Below are 21,287 nucleotides of genomic sequence, written 5' to 3'. Positions count from 1 at the left end.
ATCCCTCAAGGTCTATTCCTTATCATCCCTCAAGGTCTGTTCGGCCCATCTCGGCCTCCACCTGAAAGAGATCGAAGGAACATATGGTTCCTCCTCCAAATCTACTGGCTATGTCCCTGCTACTGGTGCTGTTTCCCTCCTCGAATCTGACATCCCTACTGACGATAACTTTACTTTGCCCTAGAATGTAGACTCAACATGCCTTTGAGACCTTACTATAGCCCACAAATATGCCCCTTTTTGACAAGGGCTCCATCTTAGTCCTTTTCTCTGTATGAATGTGGACATGCACTGGACTACCGAATATGCGCAAATGGCTCACATCCGGTTTCACTCTTGTAAACATCTCCTCAGGGGTCACATCCTCCAATAACCTGTGAGGACTCTTGTTATGCACATATACAACTGTATTGTAGGCCTCTGCCTACAAAACATGGGCAATTCCTTGTCATAAATCATTGCTCTCGCTACCTCCATTATGGTTCTGTTGACCACTATGTGTCAACTACCCATAACAGTACACCCCCTGTTGACGAGGTAAATCCCCTCTGCAGACAGAGGCGATCCCCACTAGCCCAGAATGGGTCTAGCAACAATCAAACAATGCTAACACGCAGGTTCCTAATTACAAATTAAAGGTAAATGATGAGAGCCTACTTGGATTCCAACGCTAGTGTTGTAGAAGAGTCGACACTCCCGTTCCTTTGCTCCTGCCGGTTGATGAGCCCCAAAAATGGATGATTATTTGGGCTCATTCAACCTCCTAATTCGAATTAATCCACCATTCTCATTAGTTTATTGCATGTTTTTGATTATATTTATGCTAATAGAGTGAATTGGGTTAGTCATTATGCCAACAAGTCTAATGTGTGCTTTGTGTAGCCTTTTTGGTCAATTTGGAGACAAAGTCAATGGTTGAAATGAGCACTTGGCAGCCAAATTCGTGGAGAGTATTTTTAGGAAGGTGTTCCCTTCATTTATGGGCCCTTACCTCGAATTCTCCACCATCAGCTCGGAGTTCAAAGGCCACCAAATCAATCAGCACAAGGGCAGCCAAGCAAGTCAAGTAGGACTGCTGTTAACTACAAGTTTTGGGCAGCCGAGTCCCTAAAGTTTAGGAGGGCTGTTGGGATCCTCATTTTGTATAAATAAGAGGGCTTAGGGCCTCATTTCAGTTAGTCATTTTGGTTAGTTGGTAGTTAGTCATTTCATAGTCTTGTTGTAGTCATTTTGTAGTTCGATTTTTAGGCAGTAGATTAGCTTTGCTTTCAGCTCATTTTCAAGTTCTCCTTGTGGACAGTTTTGATGTAACTCTTCATTTCTTGATCAATAAAGATGAATCCAGCTTTGCACCAGCTCTAAATCTCTCTTAGGAGGCTGTAGCTCTTGGGGTTGGGCCCATCTCAAGCGCCCAGTACCTCCTTTGTTTACCTTTATGTGTCTTTGCTGCATTCTTAGAATAAAATCTGCCATTTAGATCTAAATCTTGTTTTGTTATTTAGGTTGCTTTTGATGATTAAAGTAGATTTTCATATTCAGATTGATTTGATAGGTTAATAACATAAAGGATCCTTGGAAAAAGGGCTCAAGCACCTCTGATCTTACCTCTCCCTTAGTGGGATCGTGAGTTGGGACAAAGGTGACCTTGCTGCCCAACAAAAACACTAGTTTGCTTGTCCATGCAATCTTTGGTGTAATGTTTTCATTTGTAGGATTTAATCATGCGTTCAGGCCTTTTGAAATGCTTCTTTGCTTAAGTGCTGTACATGGTTCTCTTTATGAATAAAGCTGCTGTTGATTTGTTTCATTGACAGTTAGACTAGATTAGCTAAGATTTTGATTGTGTGCAGGACTTAGTTGATTCAGTGAAGTGTACACCGTGCAGGGCATCTCCATCTCTCTCTCATTCACCCAAGCTTCGTCCAGGCCAGCTGCTCCATCTCCTAGTTAGGTTCCTCGTCTCACAGCTGTCTTTCTGCCCACGTAACCCTACCTTATTGCTCCTCCATTGTCTTAGCCTTCTTTAAGTCAAGCTAGCTTTCCACACCCTCTCACCACTCCAACCATCAGTCCTTGGCTCATTTCAGGCCCCTACTCTGCCTCCCTATCCATTCATGCACCTTACCTCACTCACCCATCCTCCAAAATCCAATTTTTAAACATCTTGTAGAAAAATTACAGAACATCCTGTAGAAATCCTAAACATCCTGTAGAACCCCTACAGACTTCCTGTAGAAGCTCACGAATGAGGTTTCTTGATAGCCAAACTCTGTGAAACTCTCTGGAAGGGTGTTAGGGACCCCTTAGGCCTTCTCTGTACCATCCCAACCTTTTCCAAGCATTTCTCCTCCTTGATCCACCCCTGCACAGTGAAAAGCCAGTTAAAAGCACATGCATGATAATTCCAACAACTTAATCAAAAATACAAAAAGATGTTTTCTTCAGATAGAGGTAGTCTAAACACATGTATTTTACCTTCATAGAAGTAATGGCATCTCTTTCAGTAGTTTGCATGCTCTCCTTTGTGTCAGTAGGACTAGCTGGTAGAATTAGGGTTTGCTAGGGTTGCGTTTTTATTTGGCTTTCAGTTTCTTTTTGCAATTAGATTAGCTTCCTTCGAGTTAGCTTTCATCCATCAATTAAAAAGCTTCTTCTAAGACCTCATAGAAGTTGGCTTAAGCTCCTAGTGGACTTATGCCAGCTGACCAAGTGACAGCTGCGGCAAGAGCTAGTACTTGTGCATACAGCGCCGTCGCTTCCAAGTTTGTTACGAACTACCGGGTTGATAAAATTAAAGAAGGGAGTTCCAGGAGTTGTAGCATTATTGCTACAATACTGGGGCCCACCATCTTTTTGGTGCCGTTGCCGGGGAAGCGTCAGAATATTGGTGATTGCTGCTTTTCTTCTATTTTCTACTACAACCTTCTGCTAAGTAGTTTATTTCATTTCCATTATGCAATTTTGTTTCTGCAAAAGTAGATTAGTATTTCCCGCTTTCATAGATTAGCATTTCAATTCCGCAATTTCAATTCTGCAAGCGTAGACTAGCATTTCATTTCTGCAATTTCATTTGAGCAAAATAAATTCGTCATTTCCTGCTTTCATTTCGATTCCGCATTTTCATTTCAGCAAGATAGTTAGTTGCAGTTCAATCTATTTTAGTCTTTGCAGGTACCAAAAAAAAAGAAAAAAAAGAAAAAACAACCAAAAAGATTTCCTTTCATGCCTTGTAGGAGTAGAGATAAGTTAGAAAAATATTTTCACAACACCCCCCTTTGCTTCACACAGCCAATCTTCTCTCTTCTTCGATGGCTGTGATTAAAGAACCCTTAGGTGGACAGCAAGACATATTTTAAGAACCTCAAGGGAAGAAGAAGAAGAAACCATTCCTCTAGAGCAAATGGCTACAAGCAGAAATGTGAAATGTTGGGAGCAGCACCTTGTCCAAAGACGAATTTGAAGATCAGGTGGAGGATTTCAAGAGTGATATGAGGCAGTTTCTTGCCATGCAACTGGATACCTTGCGGATCCAAAAGAGGCAAGAGGAAGCCAAGAGGGCTTTGGTCATCTTTTGTCCCAGGTGCACTAGAAAGCATCCTAGGAATGAATGTCCATTGCACTCCATCGAAGTGTGTTTTGTCTGTGAAAGAGACCATCCTACGAATCAGTGCCCTTCCTTGCCCAGAATCAAAGCTGCATATCAGAGAGCCAAAGGAGCCACTGAACCACTCTATTATATGAACCAAAGGAGTCTGCATGGACCTAGATCTTACCAGCAGGAACTGCAAGGGATACCCGAGACCTATTATGACCCCTATCAAGCCACTTTCATGCCTTCTTGGGGTCCCCCCTGCTCATCCTTCCTGGTTCACACCTCCTCCTTGTTCCTTCATAGATCCATATTATGCCCAACCAGTTGCTCATTCGTTTCACTCTTATGCCCAGCCACAACCTCAGTGGAATGCACCTTATCAGGGGTGGAGGCCCCAGTACAACTCTCATCCTGCTCATTTTCCTCCACCACCTGCTCATCCACAACCATCGCCTCCTCCTCCACCAAGGCAGCCCCAAATGCCTACCCAACCACAACCCCATCCACATCCATCTCAAATCTACGCCCCCACTCAGCTACCCATACCACCATTTCCAAACCTGTCCATTGGAGTAGCTCAACACAATTGCAATGCTGGGACACAACATGTCCAAATGACTCCTCTTGAGCTCAATGATCTTCACCATAGCTCAGGAAGAGTATTGCAAAAAAGAGACTATATTGAAAGCATTGAAGGACCACATCAGGCAAAAGAAGATTCAGAAGAGGAAATCAAAGAGCCATGGGCTTTACTTGATGAAGAGAAGACATCAGAAGCAGAGATAAAGAAAGATCCCTCACGGTTACCATCAAATATTCCATGTATACAAGAGAAAGATCAGCAAAAAGAGGAAGATGAGAAAGTCATGTTAGAAGGTGACATGAAACATGATCCAGATCAACAAAAGAACCAAGGATATCAGAGCTATATAGAGATATGGTTTCAGAAGGTCACTAAGTTGCAACAATACTCTCTTTTTCAGCTATGTTTGATCCCTTCAAAGTCAAATCATTTGGTCTCTGAGATCCGGATAGCTGTCAAAGCATGCATTTCAAGCCTCCACATCAGTTTATCTCTAATCTCGATGTGCACATGGCTCCATTGGAAGTATTCTTATACTTGAGAACGATTTTGTTTTTCAAGTAGGGTAGGGTAGAAAAAAGAAAAAAAAGAAAAAAAAAAGAGAAAAAAGAAAAAGAAAAAAATGAAGAAAAAGAGGAAAATAGAAATCTAAGGTGAAAACCTCCTCGGAGGTGTCTTAGATTGGCTCATTGATTGAAAACTTCCATGAGGCGGTCAATGGGTTGGGAAAAAAAGGGAAAAGAGAATAAGATCTCTGGGTGAAAACTTCCCTTGGAGGCGCCCAGGGCAGGCAATTAGGGTGAAAACCTCCATGAGGCGCCCTAGTTGTTTTTCAAAAAAAAAAGAGAAAAAGAAAAAGAAAAAGAAATCTAATTTCCATTGAATAATTTCAGGTTGCAGCAATGACATTGCAGGTCAGGAGGATCACTCAAAACAAAGACAAAGGAGTTTTTGTGCCTTCTAGAGGAAGTTCTATATTTTTACAGGAAACATCCTGTAGAACCTTCAAGCGAGCCAGATTCGATTTTGGAAGGGAATCTGATGGTGGGAATCTGTTGGTTAGGCCTGCAAGCACCTTTGTGTCCATCCCTCGCCTTGCTCCATCATTTTTCCACCTCATTGTGCTTCTCATTGTGCTTCTACAGGAAGTTCCTGTAGAAATTGTAGGAAGCTAGAAATGGATTTCAAAAAGGTGGTTTGGCAAACATGGTAGCTTCCTCAAGGGTTCAGAAGTCCTCCTGCACTTTTCAACCTCCTCCTCCATCATCTCCATGCCTGCATCACAACCCAAGCTCAATTTTTCATACCATGCAACAAAACTGCAAAATGCCTTGAAGCAAAAATACCTAGAACAGAATTTGTTTCTTCCATAACTTGAAAACCATGCATCCATTTGAAAAACCATTTTACGGGGAATTGTACCGGGGTGATGGCAACATGCCTGAGCAGTTTCAGCCAATTCCGGTGCACGGTTTCCAAGAAATCAACCTCCATCACCATCAGCCATTTTTGCATTTTCTCCATATCCATGCATCCGTTTTAAAACCTGTTTCATGGGGAGATGCACATAGGTGGTAGTAGCCTACCCAAGCAGTTTCAGCCAATTCTGATGCACGGTTTCCGAGAAATTGATCTCTGAAATCTTCAGCCATTTTCCATTTTTCTCGAAATCTGTGCATCCATTGATCACGATTTTGCTATGGGAGGTGCATCATGATGATAGGAATGCGCTCAGCAAGTTTTAGATCAATCCGGTTTGCCGTTTGGGAGCAATGGCGAAAACAAGTTCCGGTCCTGTGAAAATTCAGCGCAGCAGCTTGAAGGTGCAGATCTGAGCGTGGAAATGAACTCCTACAGCATGCATCCGGCCAGAGGACACTTGCACAAGGAAAAAAAGCAAAAATCATTAGCCAAGCCCTCATGCAACCAAAGAAACAAGTGCATGCAGCAATGACTAGCCTCAGCACCTCACAACAGCCATTTGACTTCAGGTACGTGACTGAAACTCGTTCTTCTATTGCACAAATCTAATTTAAAAACTGCATGAATGAATGGAATGGTGGAATTGAGCCACGAATATAGCAGGATTAAGCCGATAATTCCTTGTCCAATTCTCTATCAATCAGCCAAGAATCATGCAACGTATGTGTTAGACAACTCACGTGAAAATTAAAAATAAAAAAAAACAGACAGTGGTAGAGGCTTTAACTCCAGTGCAACTGATTAACAAGAAGAGGACATGCAGCTCATTATAGCACTGTCGTCTGCATGTGGCCATGTACACCTGGCCACCTCACTCCTTCACCACAAATCACGCAGCAATTAACGAACGCTCAGCTGAAACTCACAGACTGCTGTTAACTTGCACTTGCAACATTTTCAACTGAAGTATGCATCCTCTAATTCCACAAAATGATTAACCCATTGTCCTCCATTGAGCTTTGTGGCTTGGTTCACAATTCTCCAGCGTATCGGGCTCACTTAGAGGTGCAGGGGCACTCTACAGGCGTTTCTACAGGAAGTCGTCTACAGGAAACGCAGAAAACAACTCTGCAGAAGGAAAACCCAAGATTTTTGTCAAAATTCAAGCTTGAAATGAGAAAAGTAGTTAAAGCTTGTGTCCAAGGTTACCAGGGTTCTTGAAAGTATTGATTTTGGACTTTTTCAAACACATTATAGACCTGTTAATTGTGGAGCAATCTGTTTGAATTCAGAATCTGATCATCTATTTCATAGTCCATGGAGGACAAGATATTCCCTGCTTGGTCTAAAACTGTTGAAGAATGCTTAGAAGAATATGATGTGAGCTTAGAGAATGGTTTAAATTCTCATGAAGTGGAAAAAAACCGTCAAATATATGGATGGAATGAGCTCCAGAAGAAAAATGGTACACCTTTGTGGAAGCTGGCAGTGGAGCAATTTGATGATACAGTTGTTAAAATACTTCTGCTGGCAGCTGGCATTTCATTTCTTCTCGCCTACTTTCGTGATAATGTGTCTTCTGAGGAGGGCATAACAGCCTATGTAGAGCCCCTGGTCATTCTCCTGATTCTCATCCTCAATGCCATTGTTGGAGTATGGCAGGAGAATAATTCTGAGAAGGCTTTGGAAGCTCTCAAAGAAATGCAATCCGATCATGCAAAGGTCTTGAGAGATGGACATTATGTTGTAGATCTTCCCTCCAGAGAACTTGTTCCAGGAGATATAATGGAACTGAAGGTGGGAGACAAGGTTCCTGCAGACATGAGAATTGTGTCCCTCAAGACATCCACCTTTAGGATGGAGCAGAGCTCCCTGACCAGAGAGAGCATGCCTGTGGTCAAAAGAACATATCCAGCCACCTTGTGTGACTGTGAGTTGCAGTCAAAAGAATGCATGGTGTTTGCAGGAACTACAGTTACCAATGGCTGCTGCACATGCATTGTTGTGAGCACTGGCATGTTTACAGAAATAGGTAAAATTCAGGTACAAATTCAGGAAGCTTCAATGGAATGTCATGATACCCCTTTGAAAAGAAAGTTAGATGAATTTGGTGAAAGACTGACAACAGTGATTGGTGCCATTTGTATTCTTGTCTGGATCATGAACTACAAATATTTTCTTTCATGGGAAGTCATAGATGGGTGGCCAAAAAAAAATATCAGGTTTTCCTTTGAGAAATGTACGTACTACTTTAAGATTGTTGTTGCTCTGGCAGTTGCTGCTATACCAGAGGGATTGCCTGCTGTGATTACTACATGTTTGGCTCTTGGCACTCGTAAGATGGCACAAAAGAATGCTATTGTGCGTAAGTTACCGAGCGTGGAGACTTTGGGTTGCACCACAGTGATTTGCTCTGATAAGACAGGTACTCTTACAACCAATCAGATGTCTGTCAGTGAGTTTATAGCCATAGGGCACAGTGCTGGTTCACTTAGAGAGTTTACTGTTGAAGGAACAACATATAATCCTGAGGATGGAAAAATATTGGATTGGCCTGCACATAATATGGGGGAAAATTTAGAAACTCTGGCAGAAGTTGCTGCAGTTTGCAATGATGCAGGGATATCTTGTCAAGGTCACCAGTTCCATGCTACTGGTATTCCCACTGAGGCAGCCTTGAAGGTATTGGTTGAAAAAATGGGAGTTCCAGACCCAATGGCAGGTGATACAAGTGCCATTCTCAACAGTGGCACAATGAAATTGGGCAATTGTGATTGGTGGATACAAAGATCAAAGAGGCGGGCTTTATTGGAGTTTGATTGTGATCGAAAATCCATGGGTGTTATTGTCACGGAACCAATGGGACAAAATCGTCTGCTAGTGAAGGGCGCCATGGAAAATTTGCTTGAAAGGAGTGCTTTTCAACAACTTGTAGATGGATCAGTTATTGAATTAGATGATGCATCAAGGGAATTACTCTTGAGGAAGTTTCATCAAATGAGTTCAAAGGCTTTGCGTTGTTTGGGATTGGCATACAAGGAAGTTTGGGGAGAGGGCAGCAGAAGGAGAAATTGGCCGAGATTTTAGCTAGGGAGGCAGCACTTGTGCTGGCCACCCTAAGCACATCCATCCCCTCCATGAACACTCATTTTTTTAAGGGTTCAGACACAATTTAGTCATGGTTCAACCTTCTACAGGGAGCTACAGGACTTTCTACAGGAAGTTCTGTATTTTTACCAGAAACATCCTGTAGAAGCCTTTGGGCAGGCCAGAATCAATTATGGAGCGGGTATGAAGCTTGAAGTTTGTTGAGGAGGCATGCAACCACTCTTTACTTCCATCCTCCATTGATTTCATCTCCTTTCACCACCATTTCCACCATCATATTGAATATACTTGCACAATCATACCAAAGTTGAGAATTCTCTAGGAAAAGAAGCACAGGCAGTGGGAAGAAGCAAAGAGAAAAGCATGGTTTCATGATAGAGAAGAGGGCATCACTTCAGAAGCTTGGCATCACAGGGAGGCCACCAGGGCCATCAAAGATGAGGAGATAGATTGGTTGCTCAGAGGATGAGCAACACTTTCAGTAGGGGGTGATGATGAGCCCCAAAAATGGATGATTATTTGGGCTCATTCAACCTCCTAATTCGAATTAATCCACCATTCTCATTAGTTTATTGCATGTTTTTGATTATATTTATGCTAATAGAGTGAATTGGGTTAGTCATTATGCCAACAAGTCTAATGTGTGCTTTGTGTAGCCTTTTTGGTCAATTTGGAGACAAAGTCAATGGTTGAAATGAGCACTTGGCAGCCAAATTCGTGGAGAGTATTTTTAGGAAGGTGTTCCCTTCATTTATGGGCCCTTACCTCGAATTCTCCACCATCAGCTCGGAGTTCAAAGGCCACCAAATCAATCAGCACAAGGGCAGCCAAGCAAGTCAAGTAGGACTGCTGTTAACTACAAGTTTTGGGCAGTCGAGTCCCTAAAGTTTAGGAGGGCTGTTGGGATCCTCATTTTGTATAAATAAGAGGGCTTAGGGCCTCATTTCAGTTAGTCATTTTGGTTAGTTGGTAGTTAGTCATTTCATAGTCTTGTTGTAGTCATTTTGTAGTTCGATTTTTAGGCAGTAGATTAGCTTTGCTTTCAGCTCATTTTCAAGTTCTCCTCGTGGACAATTTTGATGTAACTCTTCATTTCTTGATCAATAAAGATGAATCCAGCTTTGCACCAGCTCTAAATCTCTCTTAGGAGGCTGTAGCTCTTGGGGTTGGGCCCATCTCAAGCGCCCAGTACCTCCTTTGTTTACCTTTATGTGTCTTTGCTGCATTCTTAGAATAAAATCTGCCATTTAGATCTAAATCTTGTTTTGTTATTTAGGTTGCTTTTGATGATTAAAGTAGATTTTCATATTCAGATTGATTTGATAGGTTAATAACATAAAGGATCCTTGGAAAAAGGGCTCAAGCACCTCTGATCTTACCTCTCCCTTAGTGGGATCGTGAGTTGGGACAAAGGTGACCTTGCTGCCCAACAAAAACACTAGTTTGCTTGTCCATGCAATCTTTGGTGTAATGTTTTCATTTGTAGGATTTAATCATGCGTTCAGGCCTTTTGAAATGCTTCTTTGCTTAAGTGCTGTACATGGTTCTCTTTATGAATAAAGTTGCTGTTCATTTGTTTCATTGACAGTTAGACTAGATTAGCTAAGATTTCGATTGTGTGCAGGACTTAGTTGATTCAGTTAAGTGTACACTGTGCAGGGCATCTCCATCTCTCTCTCATTCACCCAAGCTTCGTCCAGGCCAGCTGCTCCATCTCCTAGTTAGGTTCCTCGTCTCACAACTGTCTTTCTGCCCACGTAACCCTACCTTATTGCTCCTCCATTGTCTTAGCCTTCTTTAAGTCAAGCCAGCTTTCCACACCCTCTCACCACTCCAACCATCAGTCCTTGGGTCATTTCAGGCCCCTACTCTGCCTCCCTATCCATTCATGCACCTTACCTCACTCACCCATCCTCCAAAATCCAATTTTTAAACATCCTGTAGAAAAATTACAGAACATCCTGTAGAAATCCTAAACATCTTGTAGAACCCCTACAGACTTCCTGTAGAAGCTCACGAATGAGGTTTCTTGATAGCCAAACTCTGTGAAACTTTCTGGAAGGGTGTTAGGGACCCCTTAGGCCCTCTTTGTACCATCCCAACCTTTTCCAAGCATTTCTCCTCCTTGATCCACCCCTGCATAGTGAAAAGCCAGTTAAAAGCACATGCATGATATATCCAACAACTTAATCAAAAATACAAAAAGATGTTTTCTTCAGATAGAGGTAGTCTAAACACATGTATTTTACCTTCATAAAAGTAATGGCATCTCTTTCAGTAGTTTGCATGCTCTCCTTTGTGTCAGTAGGACTAGCTGGTAGAATTAGGGTTTGCTAGGGTTTGCGTTTTTTTTTGGCTTTCAGTTTCTTTTTGCAATTAGATTAGCTTCCTTCGAGTTAGCTTTCATCCATCAATTAAAAAGCTTCTTCTAAGACCTCATAGAAGTTGGCTTAAGCTCCTAGTGGACTTGTGCCAGCTGACCAAGTGACAACTGCGGCAAGAGCTAGTACTTGTGCATACAGCACCGTCGCTTCCAAGTTTGTTACGAACTACTGGGTTGATAAAATTAAAGAAGGGAGTTCCAGGAGTTGTAGCATTATTGCTACAATACTGGGGCCCACCATCTTTTTGGTGCCGTTGCTGGGGAAGCGTCAGAGTATTGGTGATTGCTGCTTTTCTTCTATTTTCTACTACAACCTTCTGCTAAGTAGTTTATTTCATTTCCATTATGCAATTTTGTTTCTGCAAAAGTAGATTAGTATTTCCCGCTTTCATAGATTAGCATTTCAATTCCGCAATTTCAATTCTGCAAGCGTAGACTAGCATTTCATTCCTGCAATTTCATTTGAGCAAAATAAATTAGTCATTTCCTGCTTTCATTTCGATTCCGCATTTTCATTTCAGCAAGATAGTTAGTTGCAGTTCAATCTATTTTAGTCTTTGCAGGTACCAAAAAAAAAAAAAAGAAAAAGAAAAAAACAACCAAAAAGATTTCCTTTCATGCCTTGTAGGAGTAGAGATAAGTTAGAAAAATATTTTCACAACACCCCCCTTTGCTTCACACAGCCAATCTTCTCTCTTCTTCGATGGCTGTGATTAAAGAACCCTTAGGTGGACAACAAGACATATTTGAAGAACCTCAATGGAAGAAGAAGAAGAAACCATTCCTCTAGAGCGAATGGCTACAAGCAGAAATGTTGGGAGCAGCACCTTGTCCAAAGACGAATTTAAAGATCAGGTGGAAGATTTCAAGAGTGATATGAGGCAGTTTCTTGCCATGCAACTGGATACCTTGCGGATCCAAAAGAGGCAAGAGGAAGCCAAGAGGGCTTTGGTCATCTTTTGTCCCAGGTGCACTAGAAAGCATCTTAGGAATGAATGTCCATTGCACTCCATCGAAGTGTGTTTTGTCTGTGAAAGAGACCATCCTACGAATCAGTGCCCTTCCTTGCCCAGAATCAAAGCTGCATATCAGAGAGCCAAAGGAGCCACTGAACCATTCTATTATATGAACCAAAGGAGTCTGTATGGACCTAGATCTTACCAGCAGGAACTGCAAGGGATACCCGAGACCTATTATGACCCCTATCAAGCCACTTTCATGCCTTCTTGGGGTCCCCCTGCTCATCCTTCCTGGTTCACACCTCCTCCTTGTTCCTTCATAGATCCATATTATGCCCAACCAGTTGCTCATTCGTTTCACTCTTATGCTCAGCCACAACCTCAGTGGAATGCACCTTATCAGGGGTGGAGGCCCCAGTACAACTCTCATCCCGCTCATTTTCCTCCACCACCTGCTCATCCACAACCATCGCCTCCTCCTCCACCAAGGCAGCCCCAAATGCCTACCCAACCACAACCCCATCCACATCCATCTCAAATCTACGCCCCCACTCAGCTACCCATACCACCATTTCCAAACCTGTCCATTGGAGTAGCTCAACACAATTGCAATGCTGGGACACAACATGTCCAAATGACTCCTCTTGAGCTCAATGATCTTCACCATAGCTCAGGAAGAGTATTGCAAAAAAGAGACTATATTGAAAGCATTGAAGGACCACATCAGGCAAAAGAAGATTCAGAAGAGGAAATCAAAGAGCCATGGGCTTTACTTGATGAAGAGAAGACATCAGAAGCAGAGATAAAGAAAGATCCCTCATGGTTACCATCAAATATTCCATGTATTCAAGAGAAAGATCAGCAAAAAGAGGAAGATGAGAAAGTCATGTTAGAAGGTGACATGAAACATGATCCAGATCAGCAAAAGAACCAAGGATATCAGAGCTATATAGAGATATGGTTTCAGAAGGTCACTAAGTTGCAACAATACTCTCTTCTTCAGCTATGTTTGATCCCTTCAAAGTATAATTCTCCCTATGCTCGAACTAGCACTATCACTATCACTAGCCTGCTCAAAGGCAACAGAACAAGCTTTTATAGATGGAGGAGAAGGAGATAAGATCAATCACACCATCTATGGGATTGGGTTTATCCTCAAAAAGCTATTATGGATAGAGGAAAGGGAGATAAGATTAATCACGACATCCATGGGATTGGCATTATCCTTAAAAAGCTTCATGAGTCGAAAGGAAAGAACCTTCGCGCGTGCGTTTGTTAAAAGCTTTCCCAAACTCGGTTGGCGCGAGTATATCTATGAGACAGAGTGCCAACTGGCGCGCCCTCTTTGGAGGATTTCCCCTATTGGCGCGAGTAGTACATTGTGGATCCGCGCTAATATAAAAAGGGAACTTTTTAAGGATATTCTGCAGGAGATGTCTTCAGGGCATATGAAGTCCATACTTAGGGGAACATAATGCAAGTGTTTTCAAGTTATGTCACTTCTCACAGGTCCTGGAATGAGTCCTCCAAAGTGCGGGAGAGGGGTAATAGGGACGGTGACAAATGGTGACAAATTACTGTGTAACACCCCCTTTTTTGCAAAAGGGAGAGCGCTTGATCGACGTGTCCGTGCCATTCGACTGCCATCATCAACCCGATCATGTTATGTTGTAAACCTAGTCTGCATGTGTAAATTGTAAATAATCTTAGCAGATCTGAGTCATGTATGTAAATTGCCTAGGCAAAGCTAATTTTCTATTGATAATATACGTTCCGGAAGGTTTTTTGTCTCACCGATCCATGATCGGCAGAGTTTTCCTTCAGCCTAACCCCAAAGCCAGAATGGATTTTGTCATTAGAATCTTAGGGGAATCCTAGTGTGCTTCGAGTCTATGTAAAAGTAATTTGGAAATAATTCTAACTATTTGGTTAGGTTATTACAAATTTCTTGATCTGCTAGATTATATTTGTGTCGTAGAACTGGGTGGTCTATGAGGGTCTATGTCAAATGGGTTTTCCCCCTTGAGATGTAAAATTGTACAAGTCATGATGTAAAGTGTCTTGAGGGTTAGAAAATGTTTTATCCCCTCATAAGTCCTAGGTCCTAGGTGTTTTTTTCCAAAGGCTAAGTTCGAGGGTCCAGTAAAAATAATAAAAAAATAAAAAAACAATAAAATTAAAAAATTAAAAAATAACTAAAAAATAAAAAATAAAATAAAATAAAATTTAAAAAATAAATTAAAAATAAATAAAAATTTGAAAAAATAAAATAAAATAATAAAATAATAATAAGTCAACGTTTTGAGGAAATAAATGCAAGATTTTGACTTTTTAATATGTTAAAATGCATTTAAAATTTCTACGGATGAGATTAAAAGAGATTTTGATCCTCATCGACGGTCGAGATCATTTTGACATGGATCACTCGAACTAGCCGTTGGGAAATTTTTCCTTTAAATAGGGTGTCAGGGGTCATTTCAGATCATTCGATCTTAGAGTCGTGTGCTAAAGAAAGCTCTCTTGTAGTCATTTTTTATGCAATAAAGAAAGTCTTTGGGGTTGAAATCTTGCTGGTGTTACTCTTCTGGAATTTCTATAAGATGTTTTATTTTTCTGCATAAATTTATTTTCAGCTGTTGATGATAGCTTGATGAAGAGTGATTTTAAACACAAGTATCTTGTTTAGTCGCTAGGGTTTGAATGGTAGTTAAATTTCTGGATATGATGGCAGGTATCTCCATTACATTTGGATTTTAGTATCGTTTTCTCCTTCTTCGTTAATGGTTGATTTAAGCTGTGCAGGAAATCCTTTTTTTGAGATTACCGGGCGTTTGGGGAAGTTCTCGGCTGAACCAGCCAACTCTCGGATTGCATTTTTTGAAGAGCCCAACCAGTTTTGATCCCGGGCTTATCATTTGAAATTTTCTGGTGAATGCATGAAGGGTTTTCTGAAGCACCTCATCTTAAATTTAAAATTTTAAAAATATTTTTGTGGCATATTGACAAATCTGGCTATTTAGAGCCTTTAAACTGTGAATAGTGTAATTATTTAGCAGATTTTAGGGTTTTTTAGTTTTGTTTCTTGCGCATGGTGTTTCTGGGTATTTGTTTTGCCATTGCAGGTTACAGGTCTGAGAAGAAATTTTTGTTTGAAGCCAGATCTAGGCCCTGGAGGGCAAGATCTGGCCTCAAAATCAACTCTTGTAGGGGTATTTTCAAGATCTTGAAAATTTTAGGGATTTTTCATTTGACAATCTGAAGCAGCTGATTTAAAAAATTCTAAATTAAGTTTCTGGAAAAGGTTTCTGAAGAAATTCGAGGTTTGCCAAGCCACTTGTTTGCTATCTGGGGTTTCATTGGCGCAGGAATTTTTTCGATTTTTTTTTTTGGTATGCGCTGCCCTGGGCCTGCAACAAACCCTCAATGTGCTGCTCATACGTGCAAAAATTTCATGTTCTATTCTCCCACAGCTCTCACGGAGTCTTTAGCACCCTATGCTGCCATCTCCCTCAATCCCTGCAGCTACCCCATCTGCAACCATACATCCATTTCTCCCTTGCTGCCCACGCATTCCTCACGCCGCTGTCTCTGCTCCAGCGTGCTACCTCCCTCATCCTCCACACAGTCATTGCTGCTCCTTATCAAACTTTGGATTCGTTTATATTTTCTTCTCTTTTCCGCGTACCTGCAAGCACTCTGCCATACGAGCTCCTCACGCTGATCTGTTGGTGCCATTCCACCGTCCATCCTTCCAACCTGCAAAAAAGCGTGCCCTCCTCTGTGTGCTCTTCCGTGGCTCCCTCACCGGTTCGATTACAATCTGTGTGAGACTCTTCTCTCCACCGTCCAGTTTGCTCAGCCTCAAGACCTGCGTTTTTTTTTCTCCTACGCTCTCTGCGTATTAACCTGCAGCTACCAAAACAAAACAAAAATTCGATTTTATTTTCTATGTATGCGTTTAGTTTTTATTAATTCTATTTTGGTTTAGTTTTAGGCTTTAGATTATATTTATTTGATTTAGATTTAAGTTCAGATTATTTTTAGATTTATTTAATAATAAAAATGATAAAAACAAAATAATAAAAAATAAAAAATCATAAAGGGCATAAAAAAAGAAGTTTCTTTTAGGTTTTTTGATTAGGTTTTAGTTTAGGTTGGATTAAATTAGATTTTGATTTTATTAATCTAAGTTTTAGTTTAGAATTATATATATATATATATATATATATATATATATATTTTGTTTTTTTTTAAATTTTAGTTTTGTTCTATGTTTAGAACTTTATATCATAATAAAAAATCTAAAAAATATAAAAATAAAAAATAAATCATAAAAGGTTTTAAAAGGGCAAAAAAAAAGTTCATTTTTTTATTTTTTCTTAGGCTTTAGTTCTAGAATTAGATTTAAGTTTCTTTTTTGTTTTAAAAAAAAATCATAAAAAGGATTTTTTTTTTTTTTTTTTTGGTTTGATCTTAGTTTACCTTAATTTTAACTTTTCAAATCAAAATTTAAAAAAATAAAAAAGTTAAAAAGGGTTAGTCTTTAGGTTATATTTAATTTAGATTTAAGTTTAGATTAGATTTTAATTTTATTAGGATTTTAGTTTTGTTTTATTTTAAACTTAGAATTTTTATTAAAAAAAAATTGAAAAAGATTAACTAAAAATCGAAAATTCATTTTGGTGTCTTTTTTGGTATCTTTGTTCCAATTCTCTATAGTTAAATGTGCTTAAATGTTTATATCTGGAGATTAACTATTTGAATCTGCTTAGCATTTAAAATTTCGTGGTTTCTTGAAGTATTTGATCTTTTGAAATTTATTTGCTAGAACATTGCGCATCTATTGAATATCTTGCATTTGGTAAAATTAATCATCGCTTGGATTATATAATGTTCGTTACATGTTGGATATTTTGTAAGTATTTTCAAGCAATTGTCAAATAAGCAGCAGCAGCTAATTAATTACTTGGTTTTCATTAACTCCATAAGGCACTGGTCTTAAGCATTTAAAAAATCTAATCAAATTCTAACATCGATCAAGTGCATGTTTTCCCCTGCTGTGTCTCCCAACCCAGCTGATTACTAGTTGGTCTTCTTTTATTCCATAGGGTTTAACCCCCTTAGCCTACTTCGGGGAGACTGCTTAAACGGAGAGATCGGGGATCAGGTTGACAGCTCCTGGTCTGAGCATTGTCGCGCTGCCTGGATAATCTGTGCGACAACAGGTTCTATTTTTTTTTTCGGTAATCCCATTCTGCTGAGGGTTGTAAGGTACCGTGAGCTCTTTCTTGATCCCTACTACCCTGCAAAAAAAATGGAACTCATAGGAGGTATATTCACCCCCATTATCCGATCTCTACACCTTAATCTTCTTCTGGATCTGGTTCTCAACAAGAGCTTTAAAGTTTTAAACTCATGAAATCGACAAAAGGCCTCATCCTTGGTCTTTAGGAAGTAGATCCAAGTCTTTCTTGAAAAACCATCAATGAATGTCGCAAAGTACAATAACCCTGTGATTGATTCCATTTACATAGGACCACAAATGTCTGAATGCACCAAGTCCAATGCACCTTTCAACCTTGTCTCACTGTGAGGAAATGTGACCTTGCCTATGTGCCAAGCGCACACCCTTTGCAGACTCCTTCCTGCTCCAACCTTACCTGCAAAAAACCTGTGACCATTCTCCGTAACATAGGAAGAGCCTTTTAGTGTAGGTGTCCCATCCTTTTGTGCCAAAGCTCGCTTTGGTTGTCACTCTCATGTACAAGAGCCTTCACCGTCTATCCTCTCAATAGATAAATATTCTTCTTCCTTCTCCCAATAACTCGCCTTTCATTGGGATCAACTTCTTTTGGTCCAACAACTACTTTAGCTCCCATGAAGCTGACCTCCAGTCCTCTGTCTTGGTCAAGGGTCATAGGTCTTGGAATTCGTCAATTGAAGTTCTATAAGAAGAGAAGAGTTCTTGCGGGTTGTCCCTCGCTGATAACCTATATCTTGTGTCCTCTTATCTCATTGCTATTTATTGTTTTGTAGCTATTTGATGATAAGAACACTAAATATAATCAAGTGAAAGAAGAAGCTAATCAAGTAAAGTAAGAATACATCACAAGCAGTTATCAGTGTAAGAGAAATCACCTCATCTAGCTGCCCCTAGATTTCTCAACAGAAACATCATTAGATATATCAATGAACAATCAATATTAGAGTCTTGCAGCTTCTTCAAAACATTCATTAGGGAGATGTTGATGGACCTGCAGTCCTGTTGTGGATATCATCAGGTTCATGCCTAAAAAAAAAAAAACTCCCTTTTACACAAAAGTCCTCTACATAGCAGAAAATTCACGGGCTCATTTTTACCATATCTAGATCAGCATTAGTCTTCAAAACTTCCGGTCATCTTTATAAAAACGTGCTTGATCTTGTTTGCTCCCTCTGAGTACATATCCTATCACGAGTCCTTTTGTCACATTGTTCTTCCATCATTTCCAACTATTGCCACACCTAGTCAATCTTCATTATGTACCTGCAATCCTCACTAGGAGGCTATGAAAGAACAAGAACAACCAAGCAAGCCAAGAGACTCATAATGAAATAATCAATAGAAACAATCAAGATAATACTTATCTTTTGAGAGTGTGTCAACTTCCTCTTGATCTTAGCCTTCTCAAATCGAGTGACTTTGATTACATCATCAAGGAGTCCATACTGTCATCAACGAGTTCACATCATTTAGAAGTTGTTAAAATTGGCAACTAGGGCCAAATTCCATGTGGGTCATCTTATTAATGGAAGCTAATATTTTCTTGGATCCCTCTCATCGAGAGGTGTAGGATTGATCTAAAGATCATCCAATTCTGATAAGTATTCATGGAGATATGAATTTATTTGTGTTATGGGACAATTCGTCAAGGTCGGCCAACAACCAAATAAAGCCCACTTGTGCTCAACGTTTTAGTATAAATAGAGGTGGCCTTCAAGTCATTTTCAACACACTTGGGATCTCTTCCTCTCTACTTGTGTTTGGGTTTTAGTAGGAGGAGAGATCCTAAGGGCTAACGTTGCCCTAATCTAGAGGGCAGAAGTCGGAACTACCGGGAAAAGGCGGAACTATCAGAACTGCCGGGAATATCCGGAACAACCGAGAACTGACGAGAACAGTCGGAACAGCCAGAACTACCGGAACTGCCGGGAATAGCCGGAACTGCCGGAACTGTCGGGAATTGTCGGAACTGTCGGAATTGCCGAAATTGCCGAGAATTGTCGGAATTTTCGGAACTGTCGGGAATTGCCGGAACTTCCGAGAACTGCTCGAAACTGCTCGGAACTGCCGTGAACTGCCGTAACTGCTGGAACTTCTGGGAACTGCTTGGAACTGACGGAACTGCGGGAACTGCCGAAACTACCAGAATTGTTGAAACTGCGGGAACTGCGGGAACTTCCTTAATTGCCAGGAACAGTCAGAATTGTCGGAACTATCGGGAACTGTTAGAACTGCCAGGAATAGTTGGAATTGCCAGAACTACCGGAACTAGCCGGAACTGCCGGGAAAAGCCGGAACTACCGGGAAAAGTTGGAACTGCCGGGAATTGCCGGAACTACCGGGAATAGCCGAAATTGCCGGAACTGTCGGAACTGCCGGGAACAACCAAAATTGCCGGGAACAGTCGGAATCGCCGGGAACATTCGGAATTGCCGGGAACATTCGGAATTGCCGGAACTACCGGAACAGCTGGAACTGCCGAAACAACCAGAGCATCTGTCTTCGAAGGAGAGCAACATGCAAGGGACAACTAACTAACATTGGGACAGTTGTATGGTACTTAGCAACGAATACACCAAGCATGCAATGTTACAGCTGGCATGCAAGGGACAGCTAGCATGCAACAGTAAGCATGCAAAGGACAACAAGCATGCTAGGGACAACAAGCAAGCAGGATGTAACCAACACATGGGTTAGTATGGCAGCATGGTGCAACAATGGCACATAATGCAATACAATGATGGGTACAATCATGATTAGTGAAGCATGATGAGATGCAACATAATGATGATGGGTGCAGCACGGTGAGGTGTAGCATGATGACGAAATGCAGCACAACGATAGGTGAAGGAGTCACCTTGGAGAATTAGTTGAAGCAGCATGTCTTCCACTGATCTCATGTATCATCTTCTTAGAGATGATCTATGCTCTTATTTAGATAAGTCAAAGTGTTGACTTCTGTTGTAAACGTACTATCTCTCTCTCTCTTTTTGCTGAACTATTGAAGAACATATAAGAAGAATTGATCAAGGGTTTCCCCACATTGGGGTTTGTCCCTGGCTAGCGCCACATCTTGTGTCCTCTTGTCTTGGCTTGTCTTTTGTGATTTAAGTTTATGTTCAATCTACAGTTTACTTTAATGCTGATGTGATTGCTAATCTAGAAAAGATATTGAGCTCACTGTGAAAATTGAAATAAATTGCTCTTAGCATAGAACATACCTAAAATTTAACAGAAGTCCACATCATTAAGGAGTTCATGTTATCAAGGAATTTTTATCTACATCATCAACGAGTCTACATCATCATCAAGAAATCTACAACATCATCGATTCCATATCTTCATCATCATCATCAAGGAGTCTACATCATCAACGAGTCCATATTATCATTATTAACATCATCAACGATTCCATATCATCAACGAGTCCATGTTATCATCATCATCATCAAGGAGTCTATATCATCATTGATTCCATATCTTTATCATCATCATCAACATCATCAATGTAATCAACGAGTTCATATCATTATTATCATCATCAACAAGTAAGCATCAAGGAGTTCAAAGTCTAATCACATCATCCATGTCTTTGAGGAGTTTACATCAATATCCACATCATCAATAAGTCTATAACATTAACTAATCCACATCATGAGTCCACATTATCATCAAAGAGTTCACATCCACATCATCAAGGTGTTCATATTATCAAGGAGTTCATCATCAAGGAGTTAAATCACATCATCCACATCATCAAGATGTTCATATCAACATCAAAGACATCAATATAGAGTTCATCATCAATGAGTTCATATCATCTACATCATCAATGAGCTTCACATCATTATCATTAGCAATAAGTCCACATTGTCAAGTCCTTCATTATTGTTGAGTCCATATCATCAACAAGGAGTCCTTGTAAAGGGTTCACATTATTTGTAACGATTTAAAAGTAAAACGAAAAACACAAGATA

General features: G+C 40.4%; 1 protein-coding gene and 1 pseudogene across 1 annotated transcript in view; both read left to right on the top strand.

Moving 5' to 3' along the window:
- The window catches only part of LOC149200137 (sec-independent protein translocase protein TATC, chloroplastic-like), a 132,499-nt gene that overhangs the window by 75,281 nt on the left and 35,931 nt on the right, over positions 1 to 21,287 (top strand). The window lies entirely within an intron of this gene.
- Positions 6,915 to 8,684, top strand: LOC149200138 (calcium-transporting ATPase, endoplasmic reticulum-type pseudogene; annotated as a pseudogene).

This window comes from Pinus tabuliformis, chromosome 2_1 (genome assembly GCF_031772625.1).
Source record: "Pinus tabuliformis cultivar Carrire ecotype Pingquan chromosome 2_1, CPIR1, whole genome shotgun sequence".
NCBI classification, from domain to species: domain Eukaryota; kingdom Viridiplantae; phylum Streptophyta; class Pinopsida; order Pinales; family Pinaceae; genus Pinus; species Pinus tabuliformis.
The sequence above is the reverse complement of the archived record's forward strand: the minus strand, read 5'-3'. Positions and strand labels throughout refer to the sequence as shown.